Source organism: Pholcus phalangioides, unplaced genomic scaffold, assembly GCF_987345545.1.
Source record: "Pholcus phalangioides strain wild (caught in Gottingen) unplaced genomic scaffold, Ppha-v1.0 ptg000021l_1, whole genome shotgun sequence".
NCBI lineage: Eukaryota > Metazoa > Arthropoda > Arachnida > Araneae > Pholcidae > Pholcus > Pholcus phalangioides.
This window is the reverse complement of record NW_028301614.1, coordinates 3,594,997-3,613,209: the sequence shown is the minus strand read 5'-3', so window position 1 is coordinate 3,613,209 and position 18,213 is coordinate 3,594,997. Positions and strand designations below refer to the sequence as shown.

The 18,213-nt window shown below is 39.5% G+C and overlaps 1 protein-coding gene and 1 long non-coding RNA gene across 2 annotated transcripts in view; one reads left to right on the top strand and one right to left on the bottom strand.

The window, feature by feature from the left end:
- The window catches only part of LOC149070504 (uncharacterized), a 44,088-nt gene extending 35,898 nt beyond the window's left edge, over positions 1-8,190 (top strand). The window contains exons 2-3 of the long non-coding RNA XR_016195025.1: positions 875-1,003; positions 7,694-8,190. This is a non-coding gene — a long non-coding RNA (uncharacterized LOC149070504). The remainder of the gene's footprint in view (positions 1-874; positions 1,004-7,693) is intronic.
- Hnf4 (Hepatocyte nuclear factor 4) overlaps positions 1-18,213 on the bottom strand; it is a 77,044-nt gene that overhangs the window by 45,595 nt on the left and 13,236 nt on the right. The gene's annotated exons all lie outside the window — the stretch shown is intronic.

The window sequence follows — 18,213 nt, the reverse complement described above, 5'->3', positions numbered from 1 at the left end:
GCGGTTGTAACTAAAATAACCACCTGTGGTACTTGGATGCGACGAGGTTTGCGTCGGAAGGAGGGCACTTGTTGAGGATCGGAATGACACACACACGCTCGAGTTCAAAGAATTTTTTTTTTAATCGGCACCAGAGGAAGTTTGAACAACATCTATTAAAAAAAAGTGACGAAAATTCAGTTCACACACAACTCTCTTTTTGAATACTTTCCCAAATAAAAAGAGCTCGACTCAAAAATGCGGATGATTATGCAAATTTTTTTAGTTCTTTTTAGGATTTTCTGCTTAGACTGGCTGTTTGTATTTTTTAACTGATTTTATGGTGATAGTTTGCTCAATATCCCGCCCGTTTGAGGCTAATTCTATGGTTTTGTTTACTGCCCTAAACAAACTCGTCTCGAATCGATCATGTGATTGCTATGGCTCTGTAAAGTTTGATGAGGTTGAACATTCACACTAATACCCATGTAATAGAGGTTAAATTTGTTTTTAATTTCCGGTGGTATATAACGTCGCTGATACCAAACAATTTCCATTAAATTCTTCCATATAAAATTGAATTTCGATTTAAGAGGATGAGATTTTTAAGTTACACAGCTATTTCAATTTTTTTTTATTGAAAAATATAAGGTTAGTTTTTTTTAATTGTTTGTTACGGTCGGTGTTGTAGCCTGGTTTTTGTCAATGGGGGAGCAAAATTGTGAAAAAAACGCCTTTTTATCTGTTCCTGATCCTGTGAAAATGTAAAATGTTATGCATTTGTTGAAAGTACTTCAAATTTCAATGAAAAAAAATGGAATTAAATTTATTTTTTAAATTTTTTTGTTTATGTTTATTTTTCAAATTGATGAAATTAATTTTTTTTTTTTTTAAGTTATACAAATACAAAGATTACAAACATGTATACAATATACAAGCATATAATCCGCCCGCTATTCACTTCAAGGGCTTCAATATCCTTCTAGCAGGTTCAGCAACAGCCTTATTATTCCGGTTTGTACTGGTAGGCAGTTTTTTCTTCTAATTTTGACTGATTTTTATTTTTTAATGAATTAAAAAATTTTTAATACACTCATGTCCATAAATTAAGGATAATTCAGAATCACAGGGAAATCGAAATCTAAAGTAAAAATTTGACCTGTAGAATTATCACACACATCTGCAAGAATGATATGCAAATTTCAGGAAGCCACCAGATGATGCCGATAGTACGTCACAATGACGAGAGTGTAAGAGGGGGGTATATAAGGAATGGTGGCAAAGAAGTGAAATTGTTCACAAGAGTTCTGTAAGGCGCTCAGTGCCATAAGCGAATAGTTATGACATCCACACGCATGTGTATGATTTTTTACGTGGTAGAATTATCGGCCGCCTGGAATGTGGGCGTACTCAGATGGAAGTATCCGAGGAACTTGGAATTGCCCAAAGTGTCATCTCTAGGCTTTGGCAACGATTCCAAGATAACGGAAATGTCAGTAGACGTTACAGTACAGGTCGCCCCCGAGTTACAACGCCGAATGAAGACCGGTATTTGGCAGTAACTGCCAAAAGAAGGAGACGGGTCACAGCATCCGACCTGTCTCGTCAGATATCTGCAGCCATGGGTACCACAATTTCAAGGCAAACCGTGTACAGACGTTTGGGAGATATTGGTCTATATGCTCGCAGGCCTGTCAGATGTGTTCCGCTCACAGCAACTCACTGTCGGCAGCGACTAGCCTGGAGTAGAGAACATGTAATGTGGACATCGTCACAGTGGGCTTGTGTGATGTTTTCCGACGAGTGCAGGTTCAGCTTGCAGTCTGATTCACGTCGGACTTTCATATGGAGAACGCCAGGTACCCGTTACCACCAAGAAAACACCATTGAACGACACCGTTAAGGTGGTGCAGCATTGCTCGTTTGGGGTAGAATTATACTGTGTTCCAGAACAGATCTGCATGTTCAAACCGGAACCATGAAAGCCCAAATTTATCGGGACATCATTCTGGAACATGTACGTTTGTTTAGGGGTGCCATGTGCGCAGAATTTGTGTTTATGGATGACAACGCCCGTCCTCACCGAGCAAACATCGTAAACGAATGCCTTGAATCTGAGGATATAACCCGTATGGAATGGCCAGCATTCTCACCTGACTTGAATCCGATAGAGCATGTGTGGGACATGCTTGGCCGACGAGTTGCATCAACCACCTCCTACATGTGTACCGGAACTTCGGAGAGCATTGCTTGCTGAGTGGAGTGATCTTCCCCAAGATCAGATCGGTAATTTGATACTCAGCATGCCTAGGCGTTGTACGGACTGTATTTCATCTCATGGGAGACATACAATGTATTAATCATCATACCAACCATGTAATAGTAAGTTTTTGTAAAGAGATATTTTTTACAATTGCTCCAGGGAGCAAAAATTGTAGTTTTTATGAATGGTATCATACATACACCATAGTTTTTGTTCTTTATCTTTTGTTTAATAAATGGGCTTTATGAATACGTAACGTTTGTTTTGTTTCTGAACCTTTATTTGTCGGAGCTGGCGTTATCCTTAATTTATGGACATGAGTGTAATATATCAGTATATGTTTATAAAAATAAAAAATCTAAGGCCGCAACAGGAAAATTGCCCAACAAAGTGACTTAAAAAATAAAGTTAAACATTGCAAAACCTAAGAAGACATTGTGCAGTATATATTTAAAATAAATTATAGTGGTCTGCTGAAGTTGGTTTTCTGTGGAGAGATCAACAAGCATTACGATGGCAAAATCTTAAATCATTACAACTCACTCATGGTTCAAAAAATAGATGGCAGCACTGTAGGAAGCATTACGCAGAAAAAAAACTTCACGTTAAGTTTAACTTGAAGTAAAACTTCACGGACACACATATTCCAACATGTACCAGTTCGTCAGAAGTTACGCAGAGGAATATGGATGAGGTGCATGTGTGGTTTAGTAGTACAAATACAAATACAACGCCACGACAGGCAAATTGCCCAACGAGGTGGCTGACTTAAGAACATCATGGATCCCCGAGCCATTTTTTGGAGGCCCTGCCTACTACTGCTACACCACAGAACGTCAGGAGACAGGACGACAGGGAGAAGAAGAATGGACTGAGGAGGAAAACGAAGATCAAGAGGCTCCGACTCCGATCCAAGCTCCGACTTCGACTTCCAATGAGGTCGAGGCGAAGAAGGAGGAAATCACGAATTAGTATTTAATTAAATAAGGGCGAAAGCTGTTCCTTGTGGGCGAAGGTCGCGGGGTGGCTCCCTTGGGAGCCGTGCCGGGTGGGCGGCTGGACTTTGAGGGCTGGGTGGCGGCTGGACGGGTGTCGGGCAGTTAAATGCATACAGTCGCTTTCGTGGCCCGGGGAATTTGGGGGGGGGGAGACACACACACTCATACTTCCGGCACAACTCAATCGGTAGTAAATTGCCTATGGCGATAGACCGGAGTTGTGCTCGGTTTGAATGAATGAATGAATAAATGCTACACCACACATGCACCCCGCGGAACCACCAACGAATTGGTATATGCGGGAATGTGCGTGTACGTGTAGTGAAACCTGACGTGAAGTTTTTTTTGTTTCTCTGTAATGCTTGTTATGTGTAGTGCTGCCATCTGCCACCAGTTTTTCTAACTATGAGTGGAGTGTTATGATTAAATGATTTATCGTTGTAGGACTGTTGCTCTCTGTGGCGAGACTTTTTAACGGGGAGATCGGCTCGCATTTGCGCCTTGAAGTTGGGAACCACAGAAAACCAACTTCAGCCGAACACTGTGGGGTTCGACGAATTCCTCATCGCGAGTCCGTCACTATAACCACTCGACCACCACAGCGGCAAACAATGAGTATGTTTATTTTTAATTAACTAAATCTACGAGATCAATGGCGGCTCGAGACAGAATTTTCACCACTCGAGACATTTTTTTAGCACCTCTCTGGTGTATAAATCATACCAGTAAGACAACCACGAAAATTCGCAGCTGTGTTCTCAGCTAGATGGAATGCGTCAAAAATACGTTTTCTTCTACGAATCATTCCATGTAATGAAAATTTGCTGCACGTCGTAATTTGAATGTTACACTAAAAACATTTGCTTTCTAATTTTTTACCCTGCAATTATTTTTTCCCTCTACCTGATTTGGCGTTCCTCCTATCGTGGCACCTTTTGCTGCAACAACAAGTGTCGCTCAGCCGTATATAGCCGCCCCTGCATGGGGGTGTATTTCAGAACATGAAAGAGTAAATAATCCTTTGCCTGATATACGCTTATACACAAATAGAATAAAGGCAAATGATGGGGAGGGGGGGGGAAGGAACACGAAATTCCTAACGCGTTTCGATACACAATGGGTACCGTCATCAGAGGATAAATCACTCTGACCGGGTATCCCAAATCTTTACTCTTGAGATATAAGGAGGTTGTCGAAGAAGACCTTGGCCGTACTGGAAAATGTCTACGTATGTACTGGGAACGTATCGTGAAGCTTGTTTCTGTATAATGCTTCATATAGTGCTGCCATCTGCAACCAATTTTTCAAACTATGAGTGAAGTGTTATAATTGAATAATTATATCATTGTAGGCGTGTTGCTGCTGCTCTCTGTGGCGAACCCGCTGAGCAACCGGGAGTTAAGATTTGGTTACCAACTAAAGTTGGATCCCCGGTCAGCGTGATAATGGTACGATTTATCCTCTAAGATGGCACTCATTGGGTGTCGAAACGCGTTAGAAATTTTGTAGTCTTTGTCCTTTTATTTGTCTCACTCGTTGGTTATTTTAATGATTCAAGAAAAAAGCAGAAAATAACGAAACTCTAAAAAGTGAACGAGGAAAAGACAAAGTTTGTTTTATCAAATTCCATGCTTCTTAGAAATATTTCGTCCTAAATTCTTTTAGGCAAAATATTTCTGGGGGAGAGGGTGCTCCAACATGTGGGGGTGGGGGGGGGGTTGCATTGTATGGGATCTTCGCATTTGGAGCGAAACAGCAGAACTTCGGCAAACAGTTTGCCATGGCATTTATTTTGAACGAGAGTCTGCAATTTCCGACTGAAAATAATGAGAAAAGTGATGTAGGCGTCATCACAACATAAAAAAAAAGCCATTGGTCATGACTTATTCCCCCCCCCCCCCCCGTTTCTTTTGACTTGACCCCAATATATATTAGACATCCTTGGAAAACATTCAACTGCTCCCCGCGATCCACAAATTTTCCACTTAAATAGACCCTGAAACCACAAAACACCATTGATAGTCTTATTGGTACGGATCAGGGTCGGATCTTGAATCCCTTAAACTACGCGGTCGGAGAAGGCACCAAGTGAAAGGGGTAAATTTTTTGTCCCGAAAACATCATTCCCTTACACTTTCAAAAATTGCCCTGAACCGGCCCTGGTATATATCAACATTGTAGAGTCCGTGTATCCAGCATATAGTTCGTCCGTATTCCTTTAAACAAATTCTAGAAATTCAAATTCATTATAGAAATTTTGCACTTCGTGATTGGTGGAAGTTAGAGATCAATCATTACGTCACTCATAGTGAAGTACTTGGTGAAATTCAAATTTGGAGAAGTTGAATGGTGTTTTTTCCCCTCTATTGTTTTATTTTCGCGTAAATGAGGGAAGGGAGCGTTGTCCGTTAGTTAATGCTGTTCTTTACCCCTTTTTCCTTCGGTTTTTTAATTCAAACATCGCCGCGAATATTGCATTTAAAAAAATGGAAATATTTTTGTTGCCCTCAAGGAGAAGACAGGGCAACAACTTTCTAATCAAAAGTTAGCAGACCGTAATTTTTTTTTAATTTTGTAACATTTTACTGATAATTTTTTTCGTTTGAATGGCATTCTGTGATGACGGGCGACATCATATGAAACCGAAGCCCCCTCCCGAGGGCCTCACAAAGACATCTGGTGGAAATTTTCAAGTATTTGTCTGGTATGGTCTCAGAAAAATCAGTTGGCCCGGGGCCATGATGCTCTTCAGACGGCCCTGTCTTCAACCCGTTGCTCGCGAGCACCATGGTGCTTAAAGAAGCACCCAAAGTGCTCGACGTTCCTGTCCGATTTAGTGTTCGCGAACACTTGATCAACGTTACAATGAAACACCTTTTACAAATTGCATCAAAGGATTGAAATCACCCTGATTCTGTGCATTCGTACGGTCAAACTTGCCGCTAGGGTGCTCTTCTTTCGGTGATGGGTAACGGCAGTGCTCGCTACAAGGAAAAAGGTTGAATACCTCTGCTGTAGACTGTATCAACTAAAAAGCGCCTTGCGAGTTATTTTTCGCCAAATACCCTTCTCAATTGAACTTTTTCGGGTTCGGTCTATGATTGTTCTTTTCAACGCCAGTTATCTAATTTAGGATTTTTATTTTCTCTGTAATTTCATCAGAGATTGTCCTTTGCTTCACCCTGTGATCTGTGTAAACTCCAACAAAAATAAATAAAAAAAAATGTTTTTATAAGCATTTTTGCTTTTCAAGGAAACAGTTATTTTCCGGATATTATGCTGAGGTGAACTCGGAAAGAAAAGTCATCTTGTCTCCGCCGGGACTGGAATCAAGGCCCTCTTGCATACCGGGCAAGCATGCTTTTTGGGGCAAATTTTTGCTTTTGTTGCTTAACTTTTGAGCATTAGTATAGATTGCATTGTTGGGCTTGGCCATCTGAATGCTTAAAGGATTACATTTCATAAATGAGATATGTCTCAGTTTTCTGATAGTGGAAAAATTTATAGAATGTCATTATGTGATCGGTCAGAAGGTGGCATGAGGTAGTTTTGGAATAGTTATATATTGAATGCAAGTTCTCTAATTAAACCTTCTTCTGTGGTACCTTCGAAGCACCTTAAGATTCACAGGTGCCACAAGATATTTAAAACTCTAGGATGCCGTAAACGTGAAGAACGTGGGACTCCCTACGAAAAGAAAAACTACTCACACACAATTAAGTCGATTGTTTTCTGAGTTAATTACGATTCGTGTGTCTATTGCGATGATCCTTTGCTATCTGGGGTCTGATATTTCAGTCTGAAACAAGGCGATAAAAGAACGGCTTTATTTTTTCCCGATAGTTCCTGGCCTTGATACTTTGTACCTTAAAGCGCTATTCTTGGTTTTCTGGGGAAACGAAGTCCAGCTCAGATAAATTTAAGCTTGAAATGCTATTTTCAGCAACAAGATCGCCAAGAAAATAATAATGAAAGCAATAAAAATAATTCTTATCTGTTTACTGGATTAAAACCTCTTGACAGATTGTAGAAATTGATCTATTTATTGCTCCGTGTCGAAGTTAAAAATATTAAACGTACAGGAGAAAAACATAAAAAAATCAACGCACTATTTGTTGTTGACAACATAAAATTTTTAGATGATCTATTTTTTTTAATGGTTAGTAATAAAAACAAGGTCTGCATTTTGTGGCCATTGGTGTAGCTATATGCGTGGTGGATCACCAAGAATGAAATTGGAATATGCTAGAAACATCTCCGCGAATCAGATAACCCTTTCAAACCCGAGCATTGATATTTTGGAATTTTCAAAATTTTTTTGCATTTTTGGTACTCAACAAAATGCCAGAAAATATTTATTTTTTTAAGTTTTGAATTTTTTATTTATTTCTCTTTGTGAAGAAATGATTCATTTCGCTCCAAATTTATATTTAGAGTATATTTTTCTTCACAGATTTTTTTCAGGCTCACATCTGAAAGTTATCTGCTTCTTAACATACCGTTGTCATGGAAACGCCTAATTTTTCAGCTTGGAACAGATGGTGGTTTTCTGCTTATGCCTAGCGGATATGCCACGTTAAATCCTGACCAGAATTGCCCTAATTGCAGCAGTAACTTCAGTACTTTATTCGACATATTTCATATTTTTTGAATGTTTACTATTTAATTTACAAATTAACATACTTCTAAAATCGCTTATTTCCCGCAATAAAATCAGACAAAGTTTCATTTTCAAAACATCGAAATTATCCGAAGATCAAATTGAAAAACTTTTATTAATTTAACGATGTTGTGAAGAATTTTTGTATTGATGTTCGACTTTGTTTTTTGAATTGTTGTTATGTGTAAGTGCTGTGATTATGTGCATACAAATGAATCGCGTTTTTTAATTGCATGCCATCCTTGCATGGGTCTGGCCCCCATATGAAAATAAAGGGTCATTATTATCATATTCTACTTCACATGCAATTTTTCCCCCAGAATTTTATTGTTAAATTTTATGTACTAAATCATACTTTTCTCAGAGGTACGTTTGCCCGAAAGCCATCTTTAAAACGTCCCGAAAGTTCAACTTCAAGTGCTGCTCACTGATGAAAGCCCCCAAAGTTCCTATTCACCACATTTCTAACTCAAAACTTACACAATCGTTTACGTCAGGGCTTAACGTTTTGAGATCCAAAGAAAAAATTCTTACAGTAGAAAACCCATTTGTGGCACCAGGGGTCTGAAAGGGTTAAACTTTTCAAACTCAAACTAGAGAGCGGGACCAATCTAAGGGCCTACAACTCCTTCATCTTGGGGATCACTAATGGCGTGATCTCTGTATCATAAACATCTCGATGGTAATATGCTAGGTTTCCGCGATGAAATTACTTCTCATCCCCGGTCTCGGGAATTTTTTTCGATTTCCCGTTCCCGAAATCCCGAGAAATTTCGTCGGGTAATCCGGAAAACTGCTGTTGAGGTGCAGTAATAGTTACAATGTAATATAAATGAATTTTCCAACAAATTAATGGAAAATATTTCTAGGTTTAAATTGAAAGCAGTAAAAATAAGAAAAACGTTTCTTGTCATTTAACAATATTGTGGGAAAAATCAGAGGAAAAAAGTCCATGCAGTGTAATTTAATCTGCAACAGACTCCTATGTGTTTGTGGAGAGCCTGACGAAACTGCAATGAGGTTTAGCGCCCGAGGGCCTTTAACTACACCGTGACGGCGTATATGGTGCACCGAACCGCCGAATTTACCCATTTACTAAAGGATTTTAAAATTCTTTATGTTTCCGGCACTCCTGCCCAATTATGGGACACTTCGATGGCAACCTGAACTGTCGTGGCATATTGGACGGGAACCATAGCCCAATTCATATATTCAATAAAAGTTTATTTCCAAAATATCTGTTGGTAACTCTGACTCTTACGGCACACAATTCGGGAAAATCACAGCTTCAACTTCAACATCCGCTCTTACAACAACTTAACCGCTCATTGAACATCATGAAGAGGGGTGCATGCAGGGCCGTTTAAGAGCATCATGGGTTGTAAACGGCTCAAGTGGTTTTTTCGAGGCCCTCCCTGACAAATTCTAGCAAAATTTCAACCGGATCTCATTTTCGTGAGGCCCCTGTTCCCCCGAGGTCTTCCGGCCGTGCCCGGGTGAGCCCATGCGTTAAGACAGCACTGGGTGCATACATGCTTGGCAGGTGACCGTGCTGGCACTGGCATCATTATTGATTCCTATTCACCCCACCCCCCTCCCCCCAATATATTAAATGTTTTAAATATGCTGACTATTGCTCATTACTGTTTTGTTTACACATAGATGAAAATGAAGACTAATCACAATTTTATTAACAGAAAGAAAAAGCTTCCTAATTTCATGTAAAAGGAAAAGAAACTGAAAAATTGTATGGATGGTGATCAATCATCCCCTTTCCCTCCCGCCGCTACAGGCTATTGCTCTGGTAACCTCCAGTTTATTGGTTATTGCTCAGGGAAGTATCACTGATAATTTGAAAAAAGTCTTTTCAGGAATTTTCGGGAAATACGATTTCCCTTTGCGGATTTCAAAGTGTTCAGATAGCCGGGAATTCGGAAATCCTAGTAATATGAAACATGGAAAAAAAATCAAAAGGAATCACGCAAACTTACTATGCATTTTGATTGAAAAAGAGGGAGAAGTTAAAACAATATGTTCTTGCCATGTAGCGTGAAACTTAAAAGTATGGGAAAATTCCCTAAAATCAGGAAAAATCTCTGAATCCTTGAAAACATAGTACTGTACTTAATTCAAAAAGTCATTGAATGCCAAACATTATTTATAGAAATAAACATTAAAAAAATTGCATAAATTAATTTAGCGCGTTTATTTCCATTTTTGAATTAAAAAATATATAATATGAATTATAAAAATTTATATTTTTGATAATAATGCTACCATAGTTATTAACGACTCCAGTCAGTAATGATTGAAAATTGGGGGATTTCCATGTCAAGACCACGAAGTGGGAAACTTCCATTCATTCCCAAGCTAACGCAAGAACTATCGTATTGATTTTTGTGGATTTTTGACTCAAGGACATCAGTTTTTTGGACTTTAAAAAAAACGAATCTACTTCAATCTTTCTTACACACAACATGAGCTTACATAATCATACACATACACGCGCAATCTTATCTTTCATCATCTTCACAAGCTGTTATGAGCAACCACTAAGCATCAGATACACTTTTTAGAGCTAGAAGCGGCGTAAACGTCAAATTATGCAAATGCAAAAACAACAGGAAAAAAAGCCTAACAAGGTTTCTGAAGAGAGATACCCATAAGAAGGATGTCAAATATGAGTGCGTAAAATACTGCAACCCAAAATTTGATCAATTTGCACGTAAAAAACTAATAATTATGATGAAATATAATATTAATAAATATAATACATAAACAATTGTGGTTGTCCTATCTAAGTATGGATAACTTCTCGTATTATCCCTACATCTCTTTTTAAATATGTCAATTGTGGTAGAATTACGAATACAAAGGCCACAACGAGCACGCATAGCTCTTCTCTGCACCCCTCAACCAAGTCTATGTCCCTCTGTGGGTAAGTTCTTCGAAACATTATGGCGTGCTCCAGTCCAGACGTTTCTTTCAAGAATGAAACCAATCATTCTATTCGATTTTTTTCCACCGCGGAACAATGTTCAGAAAACCTACCCGCTAGTCAATGAAGATTCCTAAATCGGTGAACCTAGTAATAGTAACACCATTCAATTCGCAAGTGAAACGTGGGCTGTTCCAACTGAAATGAGTGACCATGCACTTATCAAAGCGGAAAGTCATGCATCATTCACTAGCCCCCAAGCTGCAATAACATTGAAGTTCGTATGTAGCATCTCTATCGCTTTTATTCGGCTACCCACATTATCTTCATGCCACCTGAGAATTTTATAATAATCCCTTCGATACTATGATCGATTTTTTTCGATAAAAAGTGAAAAGTATGGGATCAAGGACACTTTACTGAGGGACATACTTGTGACACCTGTCCAATCAGAAAATTCTCCGTTTACCATAACCCATTGTGATTTATTTCGCAACTACGGTTCTATATATTTCAACAAGTTTTCCCTAATGACAATTTCATGTAAACGCTTCAAAAGTTTACCATGTTAGACCCGATCGAATGCCTTTTTGAAACCAAGATAGATTACGTTCACGTTTTTTGCCTTTGCTCAAAGCCTTAGTCACATGATCATAGAAGGAAATGAGATTGGTTAAACATGACTTTTCCTTCCATGCTGGTTTTCCGAAATAAAATTATATATATATATATATATATATATATATATATATATATTCTAGTCTCTCCACTTCACCAGTTGCGTATTGATAATAATTTCGAAAAACTCTTCGAAAAGGAGCTTTTCAAACTCAATGGACGGTAATTGGACACGACTTCTCTACTACCCATTTTGAAAATAGGAATTATATATCAGAGCAAGCTCCAAATCTTCCGGGACGATAACGTTAGCAACAAACACAGTGGTATGGTATGGTATTTTTAGTTACCATGCACCAGTTACGTTGGAAATTGTACTTGAATTGTGTTGAAAGAACGCACAGACGTCCACACGTTATCCTTCACAGACTTGAGGTAACAATCTAGAACAGCGGTTCTCAACCGGAGCTCCGCGGAACCCTTGGGGCTCAGTGTGCACTTCCCAGGGGCTCCGCGGCCACTCAAAAATAACAAAATAAATCAATAAATTTGATAAACAAAAAAAAAAAAAGAGGCCTAAAGGGTACCGCCATATAAATAATATACTAAAAAGGGCTCCTCGAGTTAAACGGGGCTCCGCCATACAAATTATATACTGAAAAGGGCTCCAAGAGTCAGAAAAGTGTTGAGAACCGCTGATCTAGAATACGTCTGTTGCGGCTTTCGACAAGGATAGACAAGACGTGGTAGACTTTCTTTCTGTCTTCCTTCCTTTCAAACCGAACACGACCCAGTCTCTATTGGCTTTAGCCAATTTTAGCCATTGCCCCTGTAAATGGGCGGGACCGTGTAGAAGAAAACTTTACTATACACAATCAACTGCACATAGACAAAATATTACAGCACAAAAAATGGGGAAAAAAATTAATAAATACAAAAACACAAAAACAATGGAAGAATGCAAAAAACTGCAAAAAATATAACAGAACAGAATTTAATTTCGTCGTTTCTTCGTCGAATTTATTATTTTATTTATTAATTTATTTCGTCGAAATTTTGCCCAATTTAAAAACAGCTGATTCATCAAACACATCTGACCAGAGGGATCAGGACTTCTCCAATACCCCCGATTTGCTCAAACCCTCTTCAAGTCAAAATCGGGCCTTGATGCCATTCCTCATATTCGGAAAAATACATTACCGAAATCCTTTTCCGAAATAAATTCAATTAAAGTACGAGTATATGGTGTGCGTAGAGGAATTAAATGGCGCCTTTTCTTTACTCCCAGCTGTTATCATTATCTTTGAGACCTTATCAGGAAAACAAGAATAAACGATGTTATCGAAAAGCGTTGCGGTTGGTCCTGAACAAAAAAAGAGAGGGGGGCCATCAATAAAAAAGAACAGAGAAGGACTTGTACTACTATATGGCCGACGAACATTGGTGATGAGAAGCTTTGTCAACGTTTATTGCCCCTTCTAATCGAAGGAAAAGAAAGATTTCAGCTGTATTTTCTTTCATGTATCACAGTTAACGCTGTTGCTACGATCATTATGACCAGATAGAGCACGCCTGCTCAACGTATGTCCCGCGGGCCAAATGCGGCCCCCGGATTCATCTGAAGTGTCCCGCGACCTCAAACCTACATTTGTTAAAATAAACTAAGCTCCATTTTCCCAGATCTCTTAAGTGGTCTGCGGCACATTTCAGTATCACTTGGGTGACCCACAGCACATTTACAGATTACTTGAATGGCATGCGGCACATTTTCACATCAATTAAGTGGTCCGCAGCAAATTTACAGATCACTCAAGTGACCCGCAGCAAATTTCCAGATCACTCAAGACATCTGGGACACGTGTACAGATCACTCAACTTAAGACATCTGGGGCACATGCACAGATCATTTAAGTGACCCGCAGCAAATTCAGAGATCACTTTTGTGACACTTAAATAGTCTATCGCGCATTCTCAAATCACTTCAGTGAGCTGGGGTGCTGCTCCAGACCTGATCCTTCAGTTACCTGGGGAGTTATTCCAGTGGCCTGCGGCACATTATCACTTCAATTAAGTGGTCCTCTCGCAACATATCTAGACTGCTTAAATGACCCGAGGCCCATTCCCAGATTCCTTAAGCAACCCGCGGCACATTTCCAAATCAATTTAGTGGTCGCAGGGCATTACAGATCGCTCAAGTAACCTGGGGCAAATTTATAGATAATTTAAAAGTGGCCTTTCTTTCTTTCAAACCGAGCACAACTGTGGTCTATTATACTTAAGTGGCCTGCAGCACACTCCCATATCTTTTAAGAGGCTCATTTACAGTTCATTTAAGCAGTCCGCGGAACATTTAAATTTCAATAAAGTCGCCCGCGGTCCCCAAAGTTTGAGCACCCTTGAGACAGGGCCGTCTTAAGATCACCATGGGCTCCCGGGCCGTGCCCGGGTGGGCCCATGCGTTAAGACGGCAATGCCATGAGATAGAATTTAACCAAACAGTTATTTTAAAAATTTGTACCATCAACACCGAAGGCCATTGTGAATGAACCTCACGAAAGTGTGGAATCTAAGATAATGATAAAAAAGTAATGGGCCTTCCTGAAAAATTACAAGCATTTTTTCCTCTAAGTTAGTGAAGGGAAATAAATTCACAATTTTACCTCTACATTCTAAGTAGTTCTCTACATTTTTTTTGGCAAGTTACTTTATTAAGTGTGGTATTTTTGAAATTACAATAGAACCTCTCTATCTCCGATCTGACAGGGTCGAAAAAAATTTCCAGACAGAGAGAATATCTCGAGAAATATCGATTTTACGTAAAAGGAAAACAATATCAGAGCTGCCCTTAGGGGTGTGGGAAAGGTGTGGTCACACCGTTGGCATGGGCGGAGATACGGGGGGGGGCAATGCCCCCCCTAGCGTCAAAGGTAGAGTCGACTGATATAATGTATAAATGTATTGACATCATCATCGTGCCCCCCCCCTCCAGCAATAATACCCGTGCCCTCACCCCAGACTTCCAAGTCTATCTCTGCCAGTGCACGTTGGGATGTCTTTTTCTCTATCTTGCCGCATTCTCTGGCAGTGTAAAATTCCGTGAACTTTACACAACCAACCACGCATCTCTAACAGGACCTAGCGAAATAAAAAAATCCTTGACACCGATGTCATTGAAAGGCATAACAGTCCTTGATAAATTTCAAAATGAAGCAAACTTTTGAATTGTGGAAAAAGTCTTGAAATTTCCGACTTTCTCAGCAACAAGGTTTTCCAGACCGAAATCTCGGGCATAGCGTTCACCTTTCCTCAAATGTTCATTTTGTTGGTTAAAATTCCGAGCTCTCGAGTGAGTGTCTCAGGTCCAAAATAAATTGTCTAGCATTTTGGAATTCATATATTTTAAATTAAATTAAATTTAAATTAAGTTAAAACATTTTCTTGGTTTTATTACTACAGGAACTACTTCCACTTTTAAATTTAACATAAGAACTGAAAAAGGAAGCAAACTTAAAAGAGTCTAAATTGCATAACTGAGATTAGTAATTTTTATCGTCATAGCCTGAAAATGCATGACGCTACTTAAACATATTTTCGATAGATGGCAGTAATACATTCATGCTGAAAAACCTTAATTTCAGGTTATTTTATCAGTCCTTAACTCCGGCGTTACGGACTGACCTGTAGCCTATATACTATGTAATAATATATTCGTACCCTTACCTCCTTTGTTTTTCGATTTGTGCAATGTCTGAGTTGGATTGCCATCTATTTTTTTTTTCACAAAATAAAACTGGTTTTTTTTTGTTGCTCAGTGTCAGAAGAAATCTCCGAGCTAAGCATATTGAAGAAATACGTAATGCCTGTGTTCTTCCAAAGATTTAATTGAATTTGAATGTGTTGTGAACCTTTTCATTTTCAACAATTTTTTTTTGGTGGCAAACCTTCGCATGTCAGCAGGGCCGCAACTAGATGCTTGGTCACCCGGGGCAAGCGCGCATTTTGACGCCCCATCCCTTGTAATGTTGAAGGAGAGGTTTCAGAATGAAATTTGCGTACCCTCGCGTCCAGCGCCCGGGCACGAGACTCACCTACTTCCCCCCCCCCAGTTGCGGCCCTGCATGTCAGCCTTAGAACCAAAGCGGGTCACAGGTCCCCCCCCCCTAGGCCCAGAGGCGTAAGCGGGAGAATTGGCGCATAGTTCATAGGGACCCGGTGTCCATTCTCTCCCATAGGCGAAGGTAGACTTGGAAGTCTGGGGGAGGGGGGGGACACGGTGATAATGATGTCAATTCATTTATACACATATACATTAGATCAGTCACTTCTGACACTAAGGAGGGGGAATGCCCCTCCCATGGCCCCCGTATCTCCACCCATGTTATCCACCCTCCCCAAAGACGATATAAAAAGAAGACATTATTTTTTACCTCCACCCCCAGACTTTATTTTGGGCTTCCCTTGATCCAATCTGGATTCCATGTCTTCTAATTATTTTTTAATTTTTCTTATAGGGACAGAAAATTCAAGACAGTTTTAAGGCCGAATCGATGCTGATGGTAGTTTGAACTGTTAAATTGCCTGCAAATGAAAGATCATTTTTCAGGGCTAGAAGAAATCTGCCTGTACCATTTATGCACTATACATTACAGTAGGTAATCATCGAAGACCACGGATGCAGCTCAGACACTTGAATCCATCTCCGATACATCTATAAAGATGTTTGTTGATCATGGGTGAATCTATTTTACCGACGCTATAGATCATATCATCGATATGTCTTCAGCTGAATGGTTAGATCAGCCTATCTATATTCATTGCTTCATAACTTTGCATGAAATTATTTCATCGCCACTCCCCGTATATCCTGATTCGAATAGAGAACTTTCTGAACTTCGTTTTCAAGGTGCATAAGTAAAACTCCAGAAATCGCAACAGAGCGTTTGCTATACAAGCTGTCGATATAAAACATGAAAAGAATGTCCCCGAGCTTATCGTACTTTGTTGGGTAGTACAACAAATATATATTACCGAACTAGGATGATCCAGTCTGATGCTCTCCATGTACTCACCATTCGGTATAATACAGTGAACGCCGCTTCTAATGTGATCCCATCGGGCCTCGGGGTTTCTGATAACAATAACTGACTGGTAACAATATCCAAAAAAAAAAAAAAAAATACCGGTTGTAAGTACGATGGACGTACATCTCGTTTGATAGAAAGGTACGTATGGAAACGGAGCGACTCTTTTTTTCATTTCAACATAACAGGCAGTGACGTAACTAGTCATTTCTGTGCCCGCCCTGTGTAAGAATCTGCATTTAGGCCCATTCTAAAGCCCCCTTCCGAGTGGGCCCTGTGCTGGTGCACCTGCCTAGTTACGGCACTGATAACAGGTTTCAAGAACATGCTAAATCAAGCATTTTTTTTTTCGCTATAAACCATAAATTCATCGTTCGCGAAATTAAAACCATAAATTCATCTTTGCCCAGAGGACAAAGGGCAATTCTGTGAGCGAAGGAAGATTCACCTACAGATACGCAAGCATATGAGTGACTGACCTAGAGAGTGCAAGCTCATCCAGAAATGAGTGATCACTAGAGTGATACAGTGAGTGCACACGTGAGTGACCAAAAACTGTATGAAAGAATGTGAGTGATCGAAAAGTGACCAAGAAAGCAAGGTTCCAGGTAAGCGAGCGACCGAAAGAGTGACCTAGAGCAGTGGTTCTCAACCTTTGTAAGCCCGTGGCCCGGTTGATTTCTATTTTTTGTGAGTTAATGGCCCGGTCATACACACGACCAGTGTTCTCTAATACGCATCCAGATGGATGATTCACGCCATCAAAATTCAATTTTACTCCGAGTTTCGTTAAGGAGTGAAAATACTCCTACAAATTTTAGGTATTTTTTAAAATAGTATTATTTCTCGGTTTTCCTTAAAAAATTCCCCCCTTTTTACCAAAATAACCCTTAAAATTTTAGAGAGTAGAGAAAAATTGAACTCACTATTCAAATTAATACTCTTCAAAATTATTTTTCCGGATAACAACGCACATTACTAATGAAAAATAAATGAGGAGAAATGAAACACTGAATCACTCGTGGCTCGATCTGACTGATTTCAGGGCTTGGTTTCGGGGTTTCGTGGTCCGGTGGCTAGAAACACTGACCTAGAGTGTGACGGCGATGTCAATGAGTGATCAGAAGGGTTGGCCTAGAGGGCGAGGAACCACGTTAGGGTCAACCAAAAGAGTGCCTTACGTGGGACAAAAAGAGTGAATGTGAAAATATGTGAGCGATCGAAGTGACTTAGAAACAGAGCCATATTTACGGAGGGGGGGGGGGCAAGCAAGTTGTAGCCCAGGGCAGCCAATTTGAGGAATGCGTTTTCAAGAAAATTAGACTATAGTGGGTGAAGCACGGAAAAATTTAAAGTAAATCCAAAAATCCACCTTTAATCACCCTTTCCATAGCCCACTAAACAATTAAGGCCCTCCAACTCAGAGCGTCACGTGACCTGACGTCATTTTGTGAATACCTAATTATAATTTTTATATTAACGAATATTGATGAACATGTGTGCAAGCTACAATTTAGAAAAAAAAAAATTGCAAACAAAAAGAAACGTGATCTTAATTTCCTCATCTACAACGTAATATGCACTTGCTCTACAATATACATGTGCATATATGTAAATATGTGTACAGTTAATGATAACTTAGAATTTAGTTAGTTTTTATCTGCAAATGTGTATCT